The following is a 21,920-nucleotide window of genomic DNA, read 5'->3' as shown; positions in this document are numbered from 1 at the left end:
TCCAAGGAATTCCTGCTTCTGTCTTCCCAGAGCTGTAGAGCCCAGCCCAGCACAGTGTGGCACAGGCCAACAACAATTTGACAAAACTGTAAAACCGTAGGCAGAGTGAAAGGGATAGATGACATCAATCCAGGACAACGCTGTAGAAATCTCCCTACAGGATCTATTCTCTGAGGAATTAAAGGGAATACAAGGCAAATCAATTGGTTTTCATGGAAAATAGGCCTTGTCAAGCAAACCTGATTTCACTCTCTGATGAGATTACAAATTTTGTTGATAAAGGGAACTGTCCAGATGTAATAGGCTTAGATCGTCAGAGCGCTTTTGACTCAGTATGAAATGATATTTGGGTTTAAAATGTTGTGCTATGTAGCATCAATAAAGCATGAAATAAACAGGTTAAGAACTGCCTACCTGACAAATATCAAGAGTAAACCAGTCAGGGGAAGCCAGAGCAGCCCTGGTGAGGTGACATAAAGAGCAGGACTATGCCCAGAACTCTTTGCTGCCGTGCTCTGGGAGATGATGCAGATAAAATTGGAAAATTAAGCAAAATCCAGCAAGTCTGCAGAGACTGATGAGGCTGTGATACCAAAATATCTGGGTCACTGAGGATGGGGGGGTCAGAACTGGCTTGAGTATACACAATTATGTGTCTAGAAAGGAGAAACTTCTAGAAGAGGGGCTGCAACCCAAAATAGGAGTTGCAACGGCTGTAGGGCTGAATGTGGCCTCACAGAACAAGGATTGGCAGAAAGACAAAAAATCTTTGTCTACCAATCAATGGCATGTGGCTGACTTTTCACGCTGTGATGAGGACGTCAGTTCTGGGATAAGATGAAATCTGCTGCAACCTGGAGATCAAGAAATCATGGAAATGTCAAAGACAGAGAGGAAAAACACTACACAAACTATTCAGACCAGATCCAGCCTGTCACACCCAGCTCCTTGCTGCAGGTAGGGGAGATGGGAAAGGATAATCAAGCCTTAGCAGTGCACTCTGACACACAAATAGGCATGGGAATAATGGGCTGTGCTACTTCTAATTTACAGCTTCCTAGCCACTGTAATTTGCAATTTTTCCCAAATGAGACATTTGAATGTTAATTGTCTGCTACCAATTGCAAGATGGGCAGTACATGTCCTGAAAAATAGCACCAGCTCCTTTTGGGAACATTGAAAAACAGCATTGCAATCTCACCTGAGCATTTTAGGGGCTTAATCAACCAAAAATTGCAGTTCTTCTTTTTTTCTTTTCTTTTCTTTTTTTTTTCTTTTTTAAGAACAGCAGCAAGAAGCTGCCAAAAGTATCTTTTAACCATGTGGAGCTTGCCAAGGTGAGTTCAGCAGTGCTATCTTGAGACAGCTAGACAGCATTATTTTGGAGATTTTGTTGCTTCCTTGCTTTTGGTATTGTTTTGTTTTTTTAAGGAAAAAAAAAGAAATACAGTAAGGAAAGAGAAGGATAATGGCAACCTGTAACCTTTCACTAGGAGAGCTGGATCTCCAAGATAAAAAATGCAGGCAGGATCTTTCTGGAGGATACAAGACAGCTCATTGCAGACAAGCCCTAGAATCCATGCCATTCCTCCAGGCCAGCTGGCTCCCCAAGGATGTGCAGACCACCATGGCAATAACACTGCAGTTCTTCTTTCAGCAATAAATGCAGCACAGGTGCAGCAAACAGAGCTGAGTGAGCTCTCCAGCAGCACGAGCAACTACTGCTGCCCACTGCCCCCAGCTCTCCAGATGACTTGGAGCAGCCCAAAGGAGGCTGGGATAAAACCAGTGCAGATGGAAGGAAAAATAGGCACTATAGAGACAAGCAGCTTCTTCTTCAAGTATTTGAGAATTAACCTTCTTGGCATAGAGCTGGACAAGAGAAATGGTGAAAGAGCAGAAGGAATTTAGTACTGAGAGGACCATGCCTGGTTTGTGTCAGCTCATTTGGCACCACAATCAGGGCCAAGGGAGATTTCTTGTTTGGCCTTTTCTCATGGACTGCCTATTTCAAGCATCAGGCTGTCTCCTATCAAGCTTTGTCTCATTTCCTTCTCCAGCGCTACTTTATGCAGGCCATGTTTTCCAGCAGACACCAACAGGAATTTCTGCCTCAGGGAAGTCTAAATTGCAGTGGGATGTGCAGAAACAAACAGGTTTCCTGCCCCACAGTCAGTATCAGGCATCACCTCTTCATTACAATCATTTCTGGTGAACAACAACACCTCACCACCACTGAGTGCATGTGGAGGAAAGCTCTCTCTGTTATGTGGGAGATGATCTAAGAGGCTTTATTAAAAAATGTTGAAAGGGCCCTAAAGGTCTTATACCAGTAATGTGTCTCACAGACTGGCATGCAACTCTTTTGTCTTCTCAAAGACAGCAAAACCTGTCCCTCAACCCAAGGGCTGGAAGATTCAGGAGAGAATTTCATCAGGGCTGGGAAGGTAACAGGGCTGCTCATCAGGTGGGTGGGAGATACCAGAAAATGAATCCTAAATCACATGGTGGGGAAAAGCTGTCCAGGATGTTTTTCCTGTATAGGGGCTAGCAGGGTTGAAATGGCAGCTGAAACTTCTAGAAGAGGGGCTGCAACCCAAAAGAGGAGTTGCAACGGCTGTAGGGCTGAATGTGGCCTCACAGAACAAGGATTGGCAGAAAGACAAAAAATCTTTGTCTACCAATCAATGGCATGTGGCTGATTTTTCACGCTGTGATGAGGACGTCAGTTCTGGGATAAAATGAAATCTGCTGCAACCTGGAGATCAAGAAAGTGGGATTTCACTCAAGATCAAGATATTGGGATTTCACAAGCTAGATCTGCATGCTTTTAACCTGAAGCATCCCTGGGCTGAAAGCTTATTTTTCTGTCCACACACTTGCCATGAGAACAAAGAGCTGCCCTACAGCCAACCCCTTGCAGCTCTAAAACACGTGGCACACACCTTCCCTCTGAAACCTAAAATGTACTGCTCACAACACTAAAGCTAGATGTTGTCCTCTGCTCTCAAAATGCTGATTAAAAATTCATCACAATGTTTACAGTAGAAATTTTGAGCATAATTATCTCTGTAACCCAGGTCTCTTCTTATTTTAATCATTTCTTGCTCAGTTTAAATACCTAAATGGTTTGCTATACTTAAAAGGTAGCAACAATAGACTCTCATGCAGGCTGGGATCATTTTTCAGCTTTCAGAAAAAGAAAAGCCAAGCCTAAAAACATGATAAATACCTCTGAATTCCAACAGCTTTTAAATGTAAACTTCTCTTGCAAGCAGACTGCATTTATGAAACATGAAAAAATGCACACATCAAAAAAAAATGCACCCTTCAGTTATAGAGACTGAGCTTGATGACTTGTGAAATACCTCTCAAATCTTCCCTGGGTGTTTGTCACTCTGCTGGCCTGTGAGCCAGCCCATGGTTGCAGTTTGAAATTGGTTTATAGGATTCTCATAGAAACTTGAAGAAAGTAGAGTGCTAATTAAGTGTTTTCATCCCTCTGAACATCAGGTAGGACTGAAAGCAGCTGCACTGCAGCGTTTTCCCTGCAATGGCCCACTTACACCTCCTGAAGGCTCCAGACTGAGCCAGGATGGAAAATATATTTCAGCCTTTTGTGTTCTTAGCTGGCTGAGGGGGCAGAGGCTGTGCAGAACTGTGGAGTGCATAAAACTGACTGATGCTCAGACCTGCAAGCACAAAGAACTGCAATTGCTGCTAGGCCACCGCAGACAGATTTCCCCTGCCAGAAAAAAGCAGGATCCCCATAGGTCAGAGCTGTTATTCATAATGTGGAGAAGTCTCATTGCACACCATAAGTGCTCATTTGACCATGATAAAGACAGTGATGAGAGGAAGCACAGAGGCTTCTCAGCTCAGTGTGAGTGCTGCACCTTAAATCACAGAACAAATTAAATTCTAAGAGAAAAATGCTATGAGGCACTTGGCCAGGGTGCCCGAGCTGGAGAGTTATTTACAGTTTCTTTCTTTCAACAGCAAGTTTTCTGAGTGAAGCTAAAGCAAATATTCACTGGGGAATCTAATTTGTAATAGACATTGAATGCTAAAAACATTTGAAGGCAGAGGAGAGGAGATCAGACATGCTAGAAAGAGATAGCTTCACTCACATTTAAATTATTGACCCACAGACTTTTAAATAAACTCTCAAGAAAAATATATAACAGTTCAAAGTAAGAAATTTGGATGTGCAGGATGCATTCCCCCTTGTAATATTCTATCCCCAGCCAACATATTGCATTAGTGCACAAGAACTGAAGATTAAATCCTTCAAAACTGTTATCTCCCTGTTAAAACTTAGGATAAACCCAGAAGAATTTGAATTTTACCATCAAAGCAAAATTGAGTCAAAATGCCATTTAAAAATGGCATAAATTACTCTCCACAAACAGGACTGCAATCTCACAACCAAATCTGTACTTACCAGGTTTTTATTTTTTTAAGTCCTTTGTTTTGAAGTGCACTAACTCCAAGATAACGATTTTCTGAACCTCTAGGTAAGCACCTCACTTCCATTGTGAACATGAAATATGAATAGTTTAACCTGGAGGATTAAAAAAAAATAAAATTAGAAATGCAGACTTTCATGTATGGAAACTGTTTAAGCTGAGGGGAAATGTGGGCCTGCTGCTGAATGGGGTGGGGGGCCTGGTGACACAGGGCACAGGAAAAAGTGAGGTGTTGAATGAATACCTTCTTAACTTCAGCTTTTATTAGAAAGATAAATTTCAAAAATGTGATAATTTTTAATTTTTTGAAAATTCAATTTGGAAACTTTTGAAAACTTGAAAATCTGAATTTTTTTTTTTTTTTTTCTCCAGACCCTGGAGACCAACAGGAAAGTCTGGAGCAAGATGGAAGAGAATCAGGTCAGAAAACGCCAAAACAAACTGGACACACATAAGACCATGGTGGGATGCACTGAACAGTGCAAAAGAGAAGTGGCTGATACATCCCATCCCTGCATCCCAACTCTGTTCCAGTGTTGGAGACAGCTTTGGTTCAGGGCACAGAGCACTGAGCACCTTGGCAGTTTTATGAGCTGGCAGCAAGGCCCTGCTATGTATTTTACCTGTTTGTTTGTTCAATTGATCCTTATTGGTTTGCTTTGGCACTTGGACAAAAAGAAATTAAAATTCTTAAAAATGTCGACGCGGTTGCTTAAGTGAATCCAGTAAATACAAGTGCCAGTCTCAGAAGGAAAACAAACAAACATGTTAAAATAGCAACACAGCATCAGATGAGTCATATTCATTGAATTTTAGAACAATTTTTATTGGAGTGGACCTCCAGAGGTCAGTTACCCATCCATCTGCTCAAAACATGTCTAATCAGATCAAGGGATGCTTGTCAGCTCCTCATGCATTACACTCTCTGTTTTTAAAGCCTTTTTCACCCCTCTCAGTGCATTACCAAGGAGAAGACAGCTACTACTCCTATTATTTACAGGAAGGAGCTGGAAGAAACAGTTTGTCTGATCAGAGCTGTAAATGAAACACAAACTCTCCTCATGGGTTTTTGAATCATTTTAATGTCAGCCTGTTCTGGATCAGCCTTCCAGAGGGAACACAGGATGGAGCTCAGCATGGGGCAGGTACACTGGCACTGGAGATGCTCTCCAGCCCTACATCCCCTTGCTCACCATCAGGGCACAACACAGCCCCCAGCACAAGGCAGAGACTCCTGGTGGCCAGGGAAGACAATCTCTGAAAGGAAACCCAGACCTTTATCTGATCAGAGCATCTCTCTTAGGTGCTGTTCTCCGCTAAGTGGGATCCCAGGACATAAAGGAATGAAGAACTAACGCTGGGATCACACACAGCCATTCAATCTCCATCTGCTCCAGAAGAACCCAGGGCCATTATCCTGTGCTGTCAAAGCTGTAAATGAGATATTTGGCTTCACTGGTAACATGCCAGCCTGCCTCAAAGACAGACAGCAAAATGAATGGATCAGGACAGGGGAAACAATGACCCAGATGTCTAACAGGGCCTTGCAAACCATGACAAAAAAAGATAGAGAAGAGCAAAGAGCTCATAAAGAATATTTCTGATTCACACAACTCAGCAAAAAATTTGGCTGCCCTCATTTGAATTTTTGACTGCAGAAGAGAAGAAATGTGGCATTCACATTTTCTGAAGAATCCTTTCACCCAGGAATTTTCTCCTGGGAAGCTGAGAAGCCTCAGAGAAAAAGGAAAACAATTTAATCTCATTGGCTTCTCCTGTGTTTTGCTCACGTGGAATGTGTTTGGAGATTGTTTACCCACAGGTGATTGTTTCATTGGATTCTGCTGTGAGCTGTTTTCACTCATTGGCCAATCAGGACCAAGCTGTGTCAAGGCTCTGGAGAGAGTCACAAGTTTTCATTATTATCCTTTTAGCATTCTGTAAGTATCCTCTCTATATTCTTTAGTGTAGTTTAGTATTGTATTCTTTAATATAATATAGTATCATAAAATAATAAATTAGCCTCCTGAGGACACAGAGTCAGATTCATCATTACTCCCTGCCACGAGGGTCCCTGCAAATACAATAAATAAATTCAAATTTAAAAAAAAATTTAAAAAATCCTCTTCTTGACCATGACATAGGGACCACCAGATAGGAACAAAGCAGTGCTTTTAGATTTCTATGTTTCAAGACAGAGAAGAAAGAGGGGTTCTGAAAAGAGAGAAAAATCCTTCAGAGTTCTGGAACAGATGTCTTATAGTGTAAAATGTATTCCAGAGCTCTTCCCTTATTTAATCATATCAATGTAGGTTATCAAAGTTACTGAGAAGTGTGAATTCTTCCATCTCAAAAAAAAAAAAAAAAAAAAAAAAGCAAAATACTTTCAGTTCAGCACTGAAATCTGAAGATTTCTAAAAGGAATACAAATATACAAATCAATCACTCAGGAACTTCCCTCAGGACACAGCAGGATCACTGTCACTGTCAGTCTGCAGCAAGCTGGGTAAAGGATCCATCCTAACTAAATCAGGAGCTGGGGGCCAGATAGAGAAACCACTGGGTAAAGTTTCAAGGCTTGAATTTATCATAGGAGGGGATGATCCAGAGCCATAAGGAGCTGATCCAGCTTTAAGATCTATGAAGGATGGAGTCCTGCTCTCGTTTTGGCAGCAGACAATATCTTGGATGCAAGTCCCCAGAACTCCACTGCATACACTCTATCTGAGCTGAGTAAGTGGGAACACCAGCTGAGGATGCAGCTTATGGGATGGAAATTTACAGAAATGAAACTAATTAGCAGCTTCCCAAGCTCAGCAGTATTCATCTGACTCTGCTGCACTGAGTATGCTGAGAAGGCTTTGGCTGTAATTATGCTGCCCTGCTCATTGCTCCACTGCCCAGACCAAGGTTTATAGAGTGACAGGAAATTTTGGGTTGTTAACCCTGGCTGTTAGTTACTGCTTTTACTTCATCTTTTCCCAGTCACAAGCGATGTTTATGTTTCCTACATGCTTTATGAGGGTTTCACAGTAGCTTTTTAGGCACGGTTTCCATCTGGCAGCATTGCAAGAGAGCCATTGTCCTTCTTGCTTGGTAGAATTCTTCATCTCAAAGGCAGATTCAGAACTGCAAGCTGGGGAGGTCAGCTCAGATTTCCCCTTCCTCACACCAGCCTTGCTGGGCAAGCCAAGGCACTTCAGTTTCTTCCACATATTCCAGTGTGACTGACACTTCTCTTGGATCCAGGCACCTTTTTCCTTTCACCCCGCAGTTTTACAAGGTGATCTTCAAGGCACCCAGAACTGCTTCATCATTGCTTTGTAAAAGGACACTTATTATCATGTGCTGATTGTATTGCAAACAGGCATTACCCTCACATTATCAGCTGCCTCTGATTTATCACCAGATTTAGTATAGTTCCATAATGGGGTCAGATTTATGCTTTCATTTACTTTTATGTCTTAAAGAGACCAGCACATGTTACATTTATCTCCTTTTCCTGATATTTTACTTGAAAGCCACTTCTTTGCTGCTTTCTAACCAGAGTTCTCTTTCAAACAATCAAAATATTCTTGCCACACAGAGAGAATCACGGCAACTGACACTTTCAAACAGAATTTTGACTTCACTCACTACAGTATATGCCACAGAAACAGTGTTTTCTACACTAAGCAAGTACATTTGCCAAGAGACAAAAAGAGAAAAAAGAGTGAAATAAGGAAATCTTCTAGTCACCACCACCCTACAGCCTTCTTAATTAACCAGACTCTTAATAACATGAATACCTCTAAATCAGCAGCTATTTTTTTTCACACAGAAATCCTTACACCTCTAAATGTGACAAGTGAAACCTGGCATTGATCCAGGTCAGGTTTTCACAGCACATCTTAATTTGTCATCTCTGGTAGCTCCTGGGCATGAAGTGCACCAGGAACCTCTGCCTACTCTGCTATCCACAGAGTATCAGCTGGAGCCTGTTACAAACCAGGAATGGGAATGGAAGCACAAAGCAGCAGAGACACAAGCTCCTTCCTGGATGAAGCAGAGCTCTGTCAGAAAAGAATATCTGAGTGCTGTATCTAAGAACTCTGTGCAATATCAGGTCAGGTATAGGCAGCAGAGTTATCCATCTCACTCTAAGTTATCCATCTCACTGCCCTTGGTAACATAGGCTATGGCAAGTAGACTCATTTTCATTAAAATATTGGAAATTTGTCCCCATTGCACTTCCAAAATGGAGAATGCCTTGATTTAAGCTTTTCTCTGGCTACAAACATTTCAGCATATATTTTCAAGTAGTTTTCTCCCCATTTCCCTAGAGACTTCTCACTTGAGAAACATTAAATGCCTCCTCATTCTGCTTCCCATATCATCCAGATCTTTTTTATATTACCATGGTTTCAAACGGAGAGGATAGAATTAGAGTAGGTATGAGAAAGTTTTACACAATGATGGTGGTGAAGTTCTGGAACATCAGTGAAGTGAACATCGTTCATTTGCAGTGAAGTGTAAATGCCCAGAGATCACTGGAAATATTCATGGTCATGTTGGACAGGGCTCTGAGAGACCTGGTCTACCTGGAGGTGTCCTTGCTCACTGCCAAGGAGTTGGATTGATGACATTTAAAAGGTTCAGTCCCCCTCAAACTGCTCTAGAATTCTGTGATCCAACATTTCTCCCATTTGCTAGATGGGTTCAGAGCCAAAAGGAGTCAAAAGGCTCAGAGCCTGCTAGAGAATGGAGCACATTTGAGTTTTTTGAGAAGCACCAGGCCAGGAGCACTGGGGCCCTGATTTATCCCAGGATCCTGCTTGTCCTGGCTGCTGTACACACTGCCCACCTGCACGTTATGGTCCAATGATAAGAGATGACTCTTACTGTATTTGTGTTCTCCTTAGATGAAGGAAGGAATGAATGATGAATCTGACTCCATGTTCTCAGAAGGTTAATTTATTATTTTATGATACTATATTGTATTAAAGAATGCTATACTGAACTATATATGCTATACTAAAGAATGCTATACTAAAGAATACAGAAAAGATACTTACAGAATGCTAAAAAAGATAATAATGAAAACTCGTGACTCTCCAGAGTCAGACACAGCTTGGCCCTGATTGGCCAAAGAGTGAAAACAACTCACACCAGAGTCCAGTGAAACAATCACCTGTGGGTAAACAATCTCCAAACACATTCCACATGAGCACAACACATGAGAAGCAAATCATATAATTATTGTTTTCCTTTTTCTCCTCAGCTTCCCAGGAGAAAAATCCTAGGCAAAGGGATTGTTCGGAGAATGTGAATGCCGCACCTCTGCCCAAATTAAGGTGCAAAAGAGGCCACATGCCAAAGTCAATACTATGGATTTCATTTAACAGTAAATGTGAGGTGGAGAGGTAGAAAGATCTAGGAGGAAGGGGGTGGGGAGGGAAGAGAAAGAGAGAGACAGAGAAAGATTAAGTAGAAAGATATCACCATCACGTGGATGCCTGCAGAGTCCTGCTGGTCCTTCTTCACCCTGGTCTTTGGTAGTGGGGGCTCCTGAGTCATTCCTTTGGGGGTATCACTTTTATCCAGTCCAAGTCCTGGCTTTCCACAGAGCATAGATGCCATTCCCACAACTTGGGCTGGCATTTGTGTCTCTTCCCACAGTTTGCCACCGTGTGAATGTTAGGCCTGGAATTAACGCCTTCCTGTTTTGCCATCTGTGCTTACCTCAAGTTCCTGTGGTGGTGGCTTATCTTATGGGAACTTCCTTCTTTAGCAGTGCTCTGAGTATGCAACTGCATCCTTCAAATCCTCACACTGCACTGACAGATGGGGACACTGGACAGCTCCCCTGAGCCCCCCAGTCTGTGCAGATTTGTGTGCACCCACGGAGAGAAGACAGCAACAGGTTTGCCTCAGTCCTGGGCACCAGAAGAATGCAGCAACAAGAGACGACTTGATTCATGCCAGGCAATGCCTGACCACAAAAATTGCTTTGAGCACAGAAAGCACCTTAGAATTCAATGCTGTTTTTGCTTGGCAGTGCTCCAGGCCCCAGGATCACTGTGATGAAATCCAGCATCCTCTGGCACAACAAGGCTCACATCTGCTGCAGGCTCACTGCTGACACCCAGGCCTGAGAGGGAGTTTGGAAAACCCATTTACACAGGCTCCAGACTGACCACAAACCTCACCTCAGTGGCAGGGCAGGTTTTTAGCAGAATAGACATGTTTTGAACACACAAAAGCTCCTTGCCACTGAGGGGGCTGCTTGCTAGACCACTCTCACAGTGTGGTTCATACCACCCACCACCACACAGCTGGGACAATCCACCCCAGGTGGACACTCCAGCCAGAGCAATCAGGACAACCTTTCTGGAGCAGCTGGCAGTGGCCCAGGCCATTTGCAACACCATGGCAAAACTCTTCTACGTTTCACATTTCAGTCAGCATAGAGACACTTCAGATATTTTTACAAAATCTTTTCTCACCTTGTTTTATTTCCTCATGCTAAACGGAGCTTGGATTACTTAAAATCAATATCACAAAAAAAGTAAATATTACACCTTTCACCAGCTGGACTGAACAATTCTTTGCTCTATTTCAAGGTGAGAGGGAATCCCAAATTTGCCTCTCTGAAGTGCTCACACAGGTACCCAACAGTGTTTACCTAACTAACTTGGTTTTTATAAATTTTTGCACAGAATACTCCAACAGACATGGAGAAGCTGTGCTTTGTCAGGAAAGGGTGAAGCAGGCAGTGTTCTTTCAGCTCTCTTTTTAAGCTCTCTGCTGCACAAAGCACAGTGTGGAGGCATAGCACCCATGCTTTTCACTCAGAGCAGCTCTGGACTTGGTCCACTGATCTCTTCTAGTGTCAATTTATGGTCTAATGACAATCTCTGTGCAATATCCTGCTCTACAGCCTAGGAAATTCAATCTGTCTCTCAACACTCTTGTATTTTCAATCTTCTCTTTCCCACAGAGATGTGCACGTCCACATCTGAGTGTACAAGCTGTCACCTCTCACTTGCCTTTCTTTTTGAGAAACCAGCAGCTCAGTTCCTCCTCATTTCTGTTTTGGGTTTGCTGGCAGGGGATTTTTGCTCCATTTTTTTCTTCCTTTCTGTGTTTCATTTGTTTTTTTTTTGTTGCAATGTATTTTGTCTGAGCAAGCCCAGGTTAAGCATTGTGAGAAGTCATGGCACAGCTGGAAAAGAACTGCCCATGGGAGAGGAAAAACTCTCAGAAATATGGATATTACAGTGACTGCTGGTGCTGGTGAGCACAGTTTGGGAAAGCAGAATGATTCCCTGGCTTCTTCAGAACAAATTTGGAGGCACTGAGTTTGCTAACACAGGTTAATAGGAAGATGGGTTTTGGTGAGACAACATCCTTCCATGAAATAAAAGAAGGGGATGATACAATAGAAATTGTATCATCTGCTGACAGAAACCAGGCAAAACCCAGAGCAAGGCAGAAGCCAAGAAGCAGGGAGACATTGCTGGCAAGAATAAAACCAGTCCTGCACTTCTCAGTGTGCAGGAGCTCAGTGCTTTTGGTAGTCCAGAAATGGGAAGGGACCAGGACATGGCAGTTTCCCAGCACCCCCACTAAATCAATCAGGCTGTTCCCCAGAACCTGCAGCTGCAGGAGTGAGCACAAATGAGCAAGGCAGACACAGGATTGTGTGGGGCTTTACAGCTCTTTTGCCTTTCACTGACAGTCCTGTCTCTCTCCCAGACCTGCAAACTCCCTCCAGAAGTCCCACAGGAGGGTTGTCCAGAGCCTCAGGGGCTCAGAGGATTTTCCATCTCAGTTTTCTATGCTGATGTTCCTAATGGCTTTGAAAATCCTAATGTTATGGGAAGTTCCAGAACTACCTCATCTGCCCTCCTTTGATTTACCCCTTAATTTGTAGCTCTTGGTTTACATCAACACAAAAGCAAGTTTTTGTGAATAATAGTCACAGTAAATATAAACTATTTGTATTAGTTTATATAAATAAACTAATAAATAGTTCATTTATTAGTTTAAATAAATAAATAAATAAATAATATTTTATTATTTTAGAAATATAAAATAATATATTTTGTTATATTGTTTTATAATATAAAATAAATAATATTTTATATTATTATTTTTATTTTATTATTTGAGAATAATAGTCACGATAGATATAAACTATTTATATTAGTTTATATAAATAAACTAATAAATAGTTCATTTATTAGTTTAAATAAATACTTAATTTTTTATTATTTTAGAAATATAAAATAATATAATATTTTGTTATTTTGTTTTATAACATAAAACATAAAACATAAAATATAAAACATACAAACATAATAATAATAATAATAATAATAATAATAATAATAATAATAATAATAATAATGCTGTCAGCATTTCCTGCAGGGTCAGCCATGCCTGCCCCAGTCTCCTGCTGCACACACTACAGCCAACAGAGTCAGCACCCAAAGGCTGAGGATGGACACCAAGACAGATTTCATCCCAGGGATGGGGGAAAAAAGATGGATCAGAATCAGATTTGGGAGACTGGGGTGCATGGCTGGGCAGTTTTTGCTAAAACACTCAGTCAAGCACTTGGGCAGCAGGAAAATGTCAATGCCAGAGACTTTGACTGGCTAATTCCCTGCCACCAGCCAGAAGAAAATTAAAATTCAACAGCAGACCTCAGCTCTGCCTTTCTTTGTTGTCTGTATGAGCAGACAGGGGCAGAGGCTGAGAAAGCCTCACTTGGTGGTCCAAGGGGCAGCATGGAGGCAACAGAAGGAAATCAGAGGAAGAAAACAACAACAAAAAAAGGCAAATGGTGATCAAGGAGAGCAGGAGCTGGAGAGGAACTGTCCTGAGCATCATCTTGCCTGACATCCAGAGTGTGCTGTGTCAAACACAGAGGGGTGAGACTCAGTGAGGAAAGGGAGTCTGAAGCCCAGAATGACAGAGAGGTGTGGAACACTGATCTCCAGCTCACCCCAGGCCTGACAGAGCACCCTGCTTTCCTGAAACCACTCCTATGAGGAGCCCTTGCCTCCGAATGCCTTAGAAACTCCAGGAGCTACAATAGGGAGGAGAATGGTACAAAATCCAAGGCACTGCAGGATTATCAATGCAGCACAGCTGATGGGAAAGAGCAGGAGAGCCCAGCAGGCCAAAGGGAAACACTGCTGGCCTTTGGAGAGGGCTGGAAGTGAATTAGCCCCCACCTGGAAGAGGGTGAAGGACTTCCATCTTCCCTTTCCTACCTGCAAAATCTTGCCCTGGGTAATGGCTGATTACTGCACACTGCACACTGCATTATTTAAGACACTGTTGCTGTGATACAAAGAGAACTTCTTTCAGAGCCAATACCTGACAAAAACAAGCACCCAGAGATACTCAGAGCTCCTGCAGAAGGAATTTAAATTGGTCAGGAAGAGCCTCTGAAAACCAATGACAATGTCCATTTCAAGAAGCAGCCCCATGGAGAATTATGGAATTATGTTTTTCCTCACATGACCAGCTCTACTGACCTAAACCACACTGAATTATGTTTTGTTTTTAGTAAGGAAAGCTAAGTCAGCAAAGGCCCTTTGCTTGTTATTTGTGCTTTCTATAACTATCTTGAAATATTGGAGGATACCTAAAAGGGGGAGATACATACATATATATATATATATATAAAGAGAAATAAATAAATAAATAAATATATATATATAAATAAAATTTATTGTTTATGATGTCTGCTTCAACCAGCACTGTGCCAGTAGTTAGTGAAAAAATGACATAATAATCTTTTATGTACCAGATGCTTCAAGGTGAACCAACTAAAGAAGTTGCAAAGATTGCTGAAGGATTTATGATCCAAAATCCTTGTGGCCATTGCCAGGTCTGAGGAACAAATTTTTCCTTGATGTTAGGGCAGGTTTATTTAGTTCTTTGTGACCAGCTCTCCTTTCCTTCACCACAAGTTAAGAAAACACACAAGACTATTTAAACCACAATTTTTCTTTGGGTAGTGACTGTCCCATCTTGAGTGTGCACAACACTTCTGACCCAGCTGCTGAATGCCTGCTTTGATTTGGGTCCAGTAGAGAGGGTTTGGGGGGAAAAAAGGAATATTGAGGGCACAGTCGCAACAAATTACCTAGGCCAGACTCTGAGAAGGGCTTGTAGCTCTCTCTCCATGGGTAATCTCTCTAACCAGAGCTCTCTCCCCTGTCTCTTCTCTCTTTAGCAGTTTTAGTTTTTGGAGCTACAAGGTATTTTTTTTCCTGCTGAGTGCTGGGTTAACAAAAGCAGGAAGCATATATTAGCAGAATTCTTTGGAGACCACCTACAGCAGTGAGATGAACAATGGGCCCTGAACCATGACTAATTTGTAGCCCAGAAATACGTTGTATTTTTTAAATGTAAAACTGTTACTCACACTTAATAGTTTATTTGAACCAAAACCATATTATTATCCCCTCATTATTTTACCTGGTATATTTTAGACAACTTATCTCAGGGTTGCCATAGCTACCTGCTGAGTGCCTTTGACTGGAGTGTTTGCAGTAATCAAAATTAAAGGCTTCTTACAAAAAGAAGTATGCTCTGACTAAAGAGGAACCTGGGCAAAATTGCCCATAATTGTATTCTTTTGCTCAGTGCTGCTGCTGTCGGGTGAGCTTGTGTGGTTGTTTGAAGCACAGCTGGAAAATTAAACCCACTCAAGCTGCTCCCTTTCCCCTGCCTCTTCCAATAATGGGGGAACACTAGAAGATTGAGAGTTGGAATAACAATTTACTGAAAATGGCAATAGCCACAATAATATGAATAACAGTGTACAAAAGAGAGAAAGGGTTTTACCTACAGAAGGGTGCTCACCACCGAACAAACAAAACCAAACACACTTCAGTGGTAACTACAATCCTTAGTCTCAAAAATCACATGGAAATAAAAGTTTGGAAAGGACTCTGGAAGTTTGTAGTCCAACCTGCAGCCTGTAGTGGGTGCAGCCAGGATCAGGACCTTGTCCAGACAGATGTCAGAGATATCCAAGGACAGAGGGGACAGAGGACAATGCCTGGCACTTCTCAGTGGCATCCAGTGTAGGGACAAGAGGCAATGGTGGCAAACTGAAACACAGGAAATTGTGTTTGAGCACAGCAAGCACCTAGGAGTGACCAAGCCCTGTCAGAGGCTGTGGAGCCTCCAGCCTTGGCAGCTGTGCAACCAAGGAGTTCTCCACTCATCCCCTCCTAAGGATGAGAAGAAGGTGGCCCTGCCTGAGCAAGGGGGTGGCATGGCTCCAGAGGTCCCATCTAACCCCAGCCACTGTGAAATTCACCATCAGGGATGCAATCCCACAAATCCTTGAAAGGCAGGCAGGACAGACACAGTGAGACCTTCAGTTTAAAGGACAAATGCCACCAAAGGCAGGCAGAGTCCCCACTGACCTTCTTATCAGCAGCTCCTCCAACAGCTCTCTCCAAAACTGAATGCCTCCAACACGCCTAAGCTGGCCTAAGCCACAATGCCAAACCCTCAGGAAGTGCAGGATGCATCCAGGCTCTGCCACTGCACCTCTGGGTGACACCCTTAGCTCCTGGCCCTTCCCTGTTCCTCTATTCTCCCTTTGGGTAGCAGACTGGACATGTCCCTGAGCTCTGATCAGGTGGCAAGGACTTGTGGGGACAGGGAGAACTGCCCCAAGGACTTGTGGGGACAGGGAGAACTGCCCCAAGTCCCCCAAAGCAGGGACACCTGAAATAGCTCAGCTCTCCACAGCAATGTTTCAGGATACCTCAGTATGCCTCTAAATATTTTACTTTTGCAAAGAAGCGAGAGCAAGTAACTTAATACTTTTGTAATGAAAGCATTTTCAATGAAATGGTTTTAATTTAGGGCATTTCATGCCCTGCTGGAACCATCCAAAGGAACTGCAAGCAGTTAGACAATTAAAATGAAGGTCACTGCAAGTCCATACTAAACAGCCATCCTGACAGAGTACTGAAGTACAGAAGAGCTGGACAGTGCCATTAAAACAGTTTGCACAAACACAGCTCTGCTGGGTTAGGGACAGACTTTTGGAAACAAATCAACAAGGGAACAGGTTGCATTCAAGGAACATTTTGGTTTTCCACTGTGGCTAAAAGCAGCCCTAGGATGGAGTGGATCTGAATGTTATGAGCTTGTCTCCCCCTCTGCAGCACCTGTTGGCAAGCATCCCTGTCTAGGGCTCACCTTAGAGACTTGTGGCCTCTACAGAGGAGAAAGCAGGCTCCAGAAACCTACTGTAATCCAGAGCAGGAGATGTGAAAACTTTCCTTTATTTTACCAGATGAAATATCCCTGCAAACAGCAGCAGCAGCCAGCTGGCAATGTAGGCACACAGGGAAAAGTGAGTGGGGAGCTTGAAATATTGAACAGGTCCCTTGGCAGGGAACTGGACCCAGGAGTACACAGCCTCTCCCTGCCTCTTGATGGAAGGTGTGTAGAAATGAGCCATTTGTCCTTTACCTCCATTCATTCAGCTTTCTGGAAATGAGAAACAAGCAAACAATTTAAAAAAAACACAAACCCAAACCTCTGCTGATTGTGCTGTTATGGGGCCTGGCACATTAATAAGGCAGGAAAACAATTTCTGCTCTAAAAATATGGAGTTGATTTGCCTCACACCCACATAACAACCCATGTGCCTGAAGCAAACCAGCTTCAAAAAGTCATTCCCCCTGTGCAGTGTTTAGCACCCTGAGTCACCTCTCCAGAACTGCAATCCCCTGATGCCCTGGTCTCCAGACTGCCTGCATTTCCACTCTCCTCAGGCTTCTTTGATTACTTGCTCTAAAATTATTCTGAAGTAAATGACTCCTTGAAATGAACTTTTTTGGGAAAGTTAAATGTCAGCCTTTCCTAGTGCCCACTTCAGCACAGATTTCAGGAGGAATTATTGGCTCCCAGTGCTGGTGTAAAAAGCCAATAATGCTCATTAGGTTATCCACTGCCACAGCTGAGGGATTGTCCCAGTGAGGAAACCCTGGCACGTTGCCCAGGTGTTGTAGAGGTCTGTGTCCAAGGTACATTTTGATCCTACTGGCTGGACAAAAGCCACCCCCCTGGCTCCCATACAAGCACAAACCAAGTGTGAAACCCAAGGCAGAGCCCTCACACTCTCCTTGGGCTGGGGGACCAATGTACAAGACTCAACCCTTAACACTCACAGCTTTACTAAGGGGACCCATAGATCTGTTTCATTATTTTGCAGCTTTTTTTTGCAAAAAGATGGTTTTCTGCTTGCACAGAGAATAAGAGGAATCATTGGTGGCTCTTTTTGCTCTCTATTTGCTCAAAAAGCCCATTCATAGATGAATTTGTGCTCTGCCGAGGCATGTCTAGAATTACAAACCAGCTCTACTTTATCTGTGACACACCAAGTTCACTGGTGGCCAGCTCAACAGAAATCTCAACTCATGCCCTTTAAGACACAGGAACCTGCACTTTTACTCTCTGACCAAGCCCTACCATCTTCCTGACCCCACTGAATGGGGGACAGATAGAAACTCCCACTGAGCTTCCCAACACTGCTGCCATAAACCATCCCTCTCTGGATCAGTGATTCCATGCTCAGCAGAGAAACCTGGGAAGAGCACAGCCCACTTGCCTGGCATGACAGGATTGTGTCCAAAGGCTGACAAAGCTGCAGGAGATGGGCTTGCAGCACAAGCTCAGAGACACAATTTGTCCTGTCATGACAAGAAGCTGCCCTGCCACAGCTCTCACCCCCACCACTGATGCCAGGGAAAATCCCATTTTTTCCCTGGGCAGGGAGCTGACTGCAAGAGGGATTCATCCTTAGAAGGGGATGGGTGGAGAAGTCCTGAGAACTAGTCTGGCAGCTGAAAGGTGCCAACATGAGGGAGAGAGGCTGGACTGCCTTGCTTAGCCCTGTGTTCCAGGTTAATGGTTCATTCAGCTGCTGAACCAAAGTTCACTCCATGCAGGAGCTGCAGTGGCTCCCAACAGCTGTAGGGTACAGGACAGACTGGGGAGATGGGTAGAAGACAATCCCATTTCTATCCCATGCCTACACCTCCCTAGACTACTGGAGCCACTGCTGAGGGACCAGGAAAGCAACATCTCACAGGCACTGCTGTCTGTCACTGGTAGGAAGAATGCAATTCCACAGTTCCCACCAACTCCTGCACCCTGTGCTGGACTTGTCCAAATGGCCAGAAAAAATTAGGGTGTTAATCTTCCCCATCACACGAATATATGGTAAAGGAGATAACTCTCAGACCCAAAAGCAATAGAGGTAACCAGTGCAACAAGCCCTGAGGGAGAAGAGGGAGCAATGCTAGGTGATTGCTGAAGGAGCAGGGTTGGCAAAGTACTGAAAGTCTTACAGCTAGAGGCTTGAAAGGGAGAACAGCTTAGCACAACCCCTGTAAGCCACCCTTGGCAGCAATAGGCTGATGGGGAGTGATTTTGGGAGGTTTTGCCCGTGGTTTTTTCTGGAACCAGTCTCCCTGATGGTGACATCTTTGCTTTAAGGGCTGCAGTTCTGCCCTTTGACCCTCGTGTATATCCCACTCCCAGCTCAGCCTCTAGGAGATGGGCTGCTCATCTTTGCTTGTGTCTCACATTTACAGCTGCTGCCCTCTCCAGCATCTCTTCATACACCAAAGCAAACCTCCATATTCTGCTCCAGAGCCACAAATGTGTCTGAACAGACAAATTCAGCACTGGCAGCCTGTTCTCCAGCACCTCTATGCTGCTCTGCACCTCTCCTTGAAAGGATTTTTTTACTGCACAAGTGAAGCTTGAAGAAAGGAGCTTTCCTAACAGAACCTTTTCATGCAAGTTTTCTCAGTGAAACACGAAGCATAGCTCGTGTTCCTGTGTGTGAGCATGAAAACTACTGCAGTAGGTTTTAAGTCTTTTCATCAAAGCAGTTTTTCCAGCATGGACTGTATAATGAACATTAGTATAAAAGCAGGTCTATTGAAAAGTTGTCTTCAATGTCACTGTGTAAAAAAAAATCTGCAATTTTTCTACCTTTCCCATCCCATGTTGAACTTCAGGCACCTTCTAATTTTTTTTTTTTTTTGCATAGTCTTCTTTCAGGCCTGTGGTCACTGGGAGAAAAGACAGTGTAAGGAGGTTTTCTTACAGCTTTCATAACAGCTCAAATACTGAGCTGCAGAAGAGAGTAACAGACTAAAAATCAATGCATTAATTGAGCCTCAGGTAAAATTCAGCCATACAGTGTTCTGTACAGGAGCACTTCATAAAAGTAAATGAACAGGACTCATTGGGAAAAACCAGGTTGGTTCATCTCACAAAAATACACACCTTAGGTTCACAAAGAAAAGTTCTCTTCACAGTTCAGAAATCTCCCCGGTTAGCCCTCAGCATTGAGAGCACAAATCAAGTTCTCTCTGTTCCCAGGGCACACACTTTTGAAACAATTCTATCTAGAGGTTAACACACAAAGCAATCTTGCACATTTTTCTTAGGGCACCATCACAAGTATGGAAAAAATGCTTTGGAGTGAAACAGACTGCAACTAAAATAAGGAAAAGACCAACTTTGGTAAGCTGCCAAGTGACATCCCTGTCACAGTGATCTAGAGTACATTTGTTTTCCAGCAATACCACAACTGTAACCCCATCATCTGTCATTCCAACCCTTGGCTTTCAAGGACAGCCACACATCAAAGCAACCAACAGACACCGTGGTGGAGGAAGAAATATTGAGCTACAAAGAGATGGTAGACAAGCACATATTCCTGGGATATTTTTCTGGGAGCTGAGGCTGCTCAGCTCAATGCAATTTGACCCAGTAAGACCATGATCTGCAGTTCATAAAGCACGTAAATGCGTTTCACAACCTTGCTCATCATCCATTCCAAATCTGCCCCTTGTGCCACAGGGGCTCCTGGTCCGTCCTTGTCCCTCTGACCTCTCACAAACACAGCTGTGTGTCAGGCACCATGGAAATGGGCCCCTTCTTACCCCCAGCTCAGCAAAGCAGCCCCTCCCTGGGCTCCATGGGCAGCCAAAGCTTCAGGCTCTTTATTGTAAATAAACTATTCTGTACCTGTCACAGGTGAAAAGGAGAACAGAGGTTCAGGGGGAAAAAAAGTTAGTCTTTAGTGAGCAACAATTTGAATTAGCTAAATATTGTGACAGACAATCTGCATATACACAAAGTGGGTTTTGTGTATTCAAACATCAGCTGCTGGAAAACAACAAAGTTTTATTTTCTACACAGGAGAAAGAATAGATAAACTTCTGCATTCTGTTAAGTACCTCCATTATAGCATGAAAACAGCACAGCAAGAGCGAGTGTTTGTTTAAAACAGCTTAACTGCAACAGAACACCCAAATCTTCTTAGTTGATAATGGAAATGGTTTGGGTATGACTATCCATTTCAAACATATTTATGTCATATTTCAAAGAAAGGCAAAACTAATGTTAGAGCAAAAGAATACTTTAATGTACAATTATCTTGACTCTTGGAGCAAAGAATATTCCTATTAAGTCTACCACCTGCGGTTTAAATTTCACATTTGCTTTACAATTTTATGTTTTAAACAGGCTACCTCACAGGTATTGGGGGGCTGCATCAAAGAGATTTTATAGCTCCTATGTGTAATGCTCAGTAGCTGTTTTTCTTCCACTAATTCACCAAGCCTGATTCTCTGGGGGTTCACAAGTGATGTCTTCAAGGACCATATGGAAGTTTGGGTGTGGTATTTTTGGGGTCCCCTATTGTTGGGAGGAAATGATGAATCTGGCTCCATGTTCTTAGAAGGCTAATTTATTATTTTTTGATATGTATTATATTAAAGAATGCTATACTAAATTTTACTAAAGAATAGAGAAAGGATACAGACAGAAGACTAAAAGATAATAATTAAAAACTCATTACTCCTTCCAGAGTCCCGACACAGCCTGACCATGCTTGGTCATTAAGTCAAAACAATTCCCATGAAACCAATGAAATGATCACTTGTTGGTACACAATCTCCAAACCACATTCCAAAGCAGCAAAACACAGGAGAAGTACATCAGATAATATTGTTTTCATTTTTCTCTGAGGCTTCTCAGCTTCCCAGGAGAAGAATCCTGGGCAAAGAGAAATTTCAGAAAATATGATGGTGACAGTTTGGGAGGGTTTTGTCCTGCTACTCCCATTGCCATATTTCTCTCAGTTTAACTTACATCTCTCCTCTTGCTAACATTTCTCAGTGGCCAGTGGGAAGGAAGCAGAATTTAAAAAACCAAGTGACAAATCTCATGACAGCAGCAGTCACACAGAAAAATTGTAATTTTCCTACACTCTGGAGCCTGCTGTTTCCCCTCCTCATTTTCACAAACTTCCCAAGCCTTTTTCATGACATCTTTACAGAGATCCCATGCTCTCTGTGAGCAGATGGCATCAAGCTTGGGAATCTTACACTGCAC

General features: G+C 42.9%; 1 long non-coding RNA gene across 1 annotated transcript in view; it reads right to left on the bottom strand.

The window, feature by feature from the left end:
- Positions 1–4,467: 4,467 nt before the first annotated feature.
- LOC136554364 (uncharacterized) overlaps positions 4,468–21,920 on the bottom strand; it is a 37,883-nt gene continuing 20,430 nt past the window's right edge. The window contains exon 4 of the long non-coding RNA XR_010783315.1: positions 4,468–4,564. This is a non-coding gene — a long non-coding RNA (uncharacterized lncRNA). The remainder of the gene's footprint in view (positions 4,565–21,920) is intronic.

Source organism: Molothrus aeneus, chromosome 3 (genome assembly GCF_037042795.1).
Source record: "Molothrus aeneus isolate 106 chromosome 3, BPBGC_Maene_1.0, whole genome shotgun sequence".
Classification (NCBI taxonomy): Eukaryota; Metazoa; Chordata; class Aves; order Passeriformes; family Icteridae; genus Molothrus; species Molothrus aeneus.
This window is presented reverse-complemented; position numbering and strand designations above follow the sequence as displayed.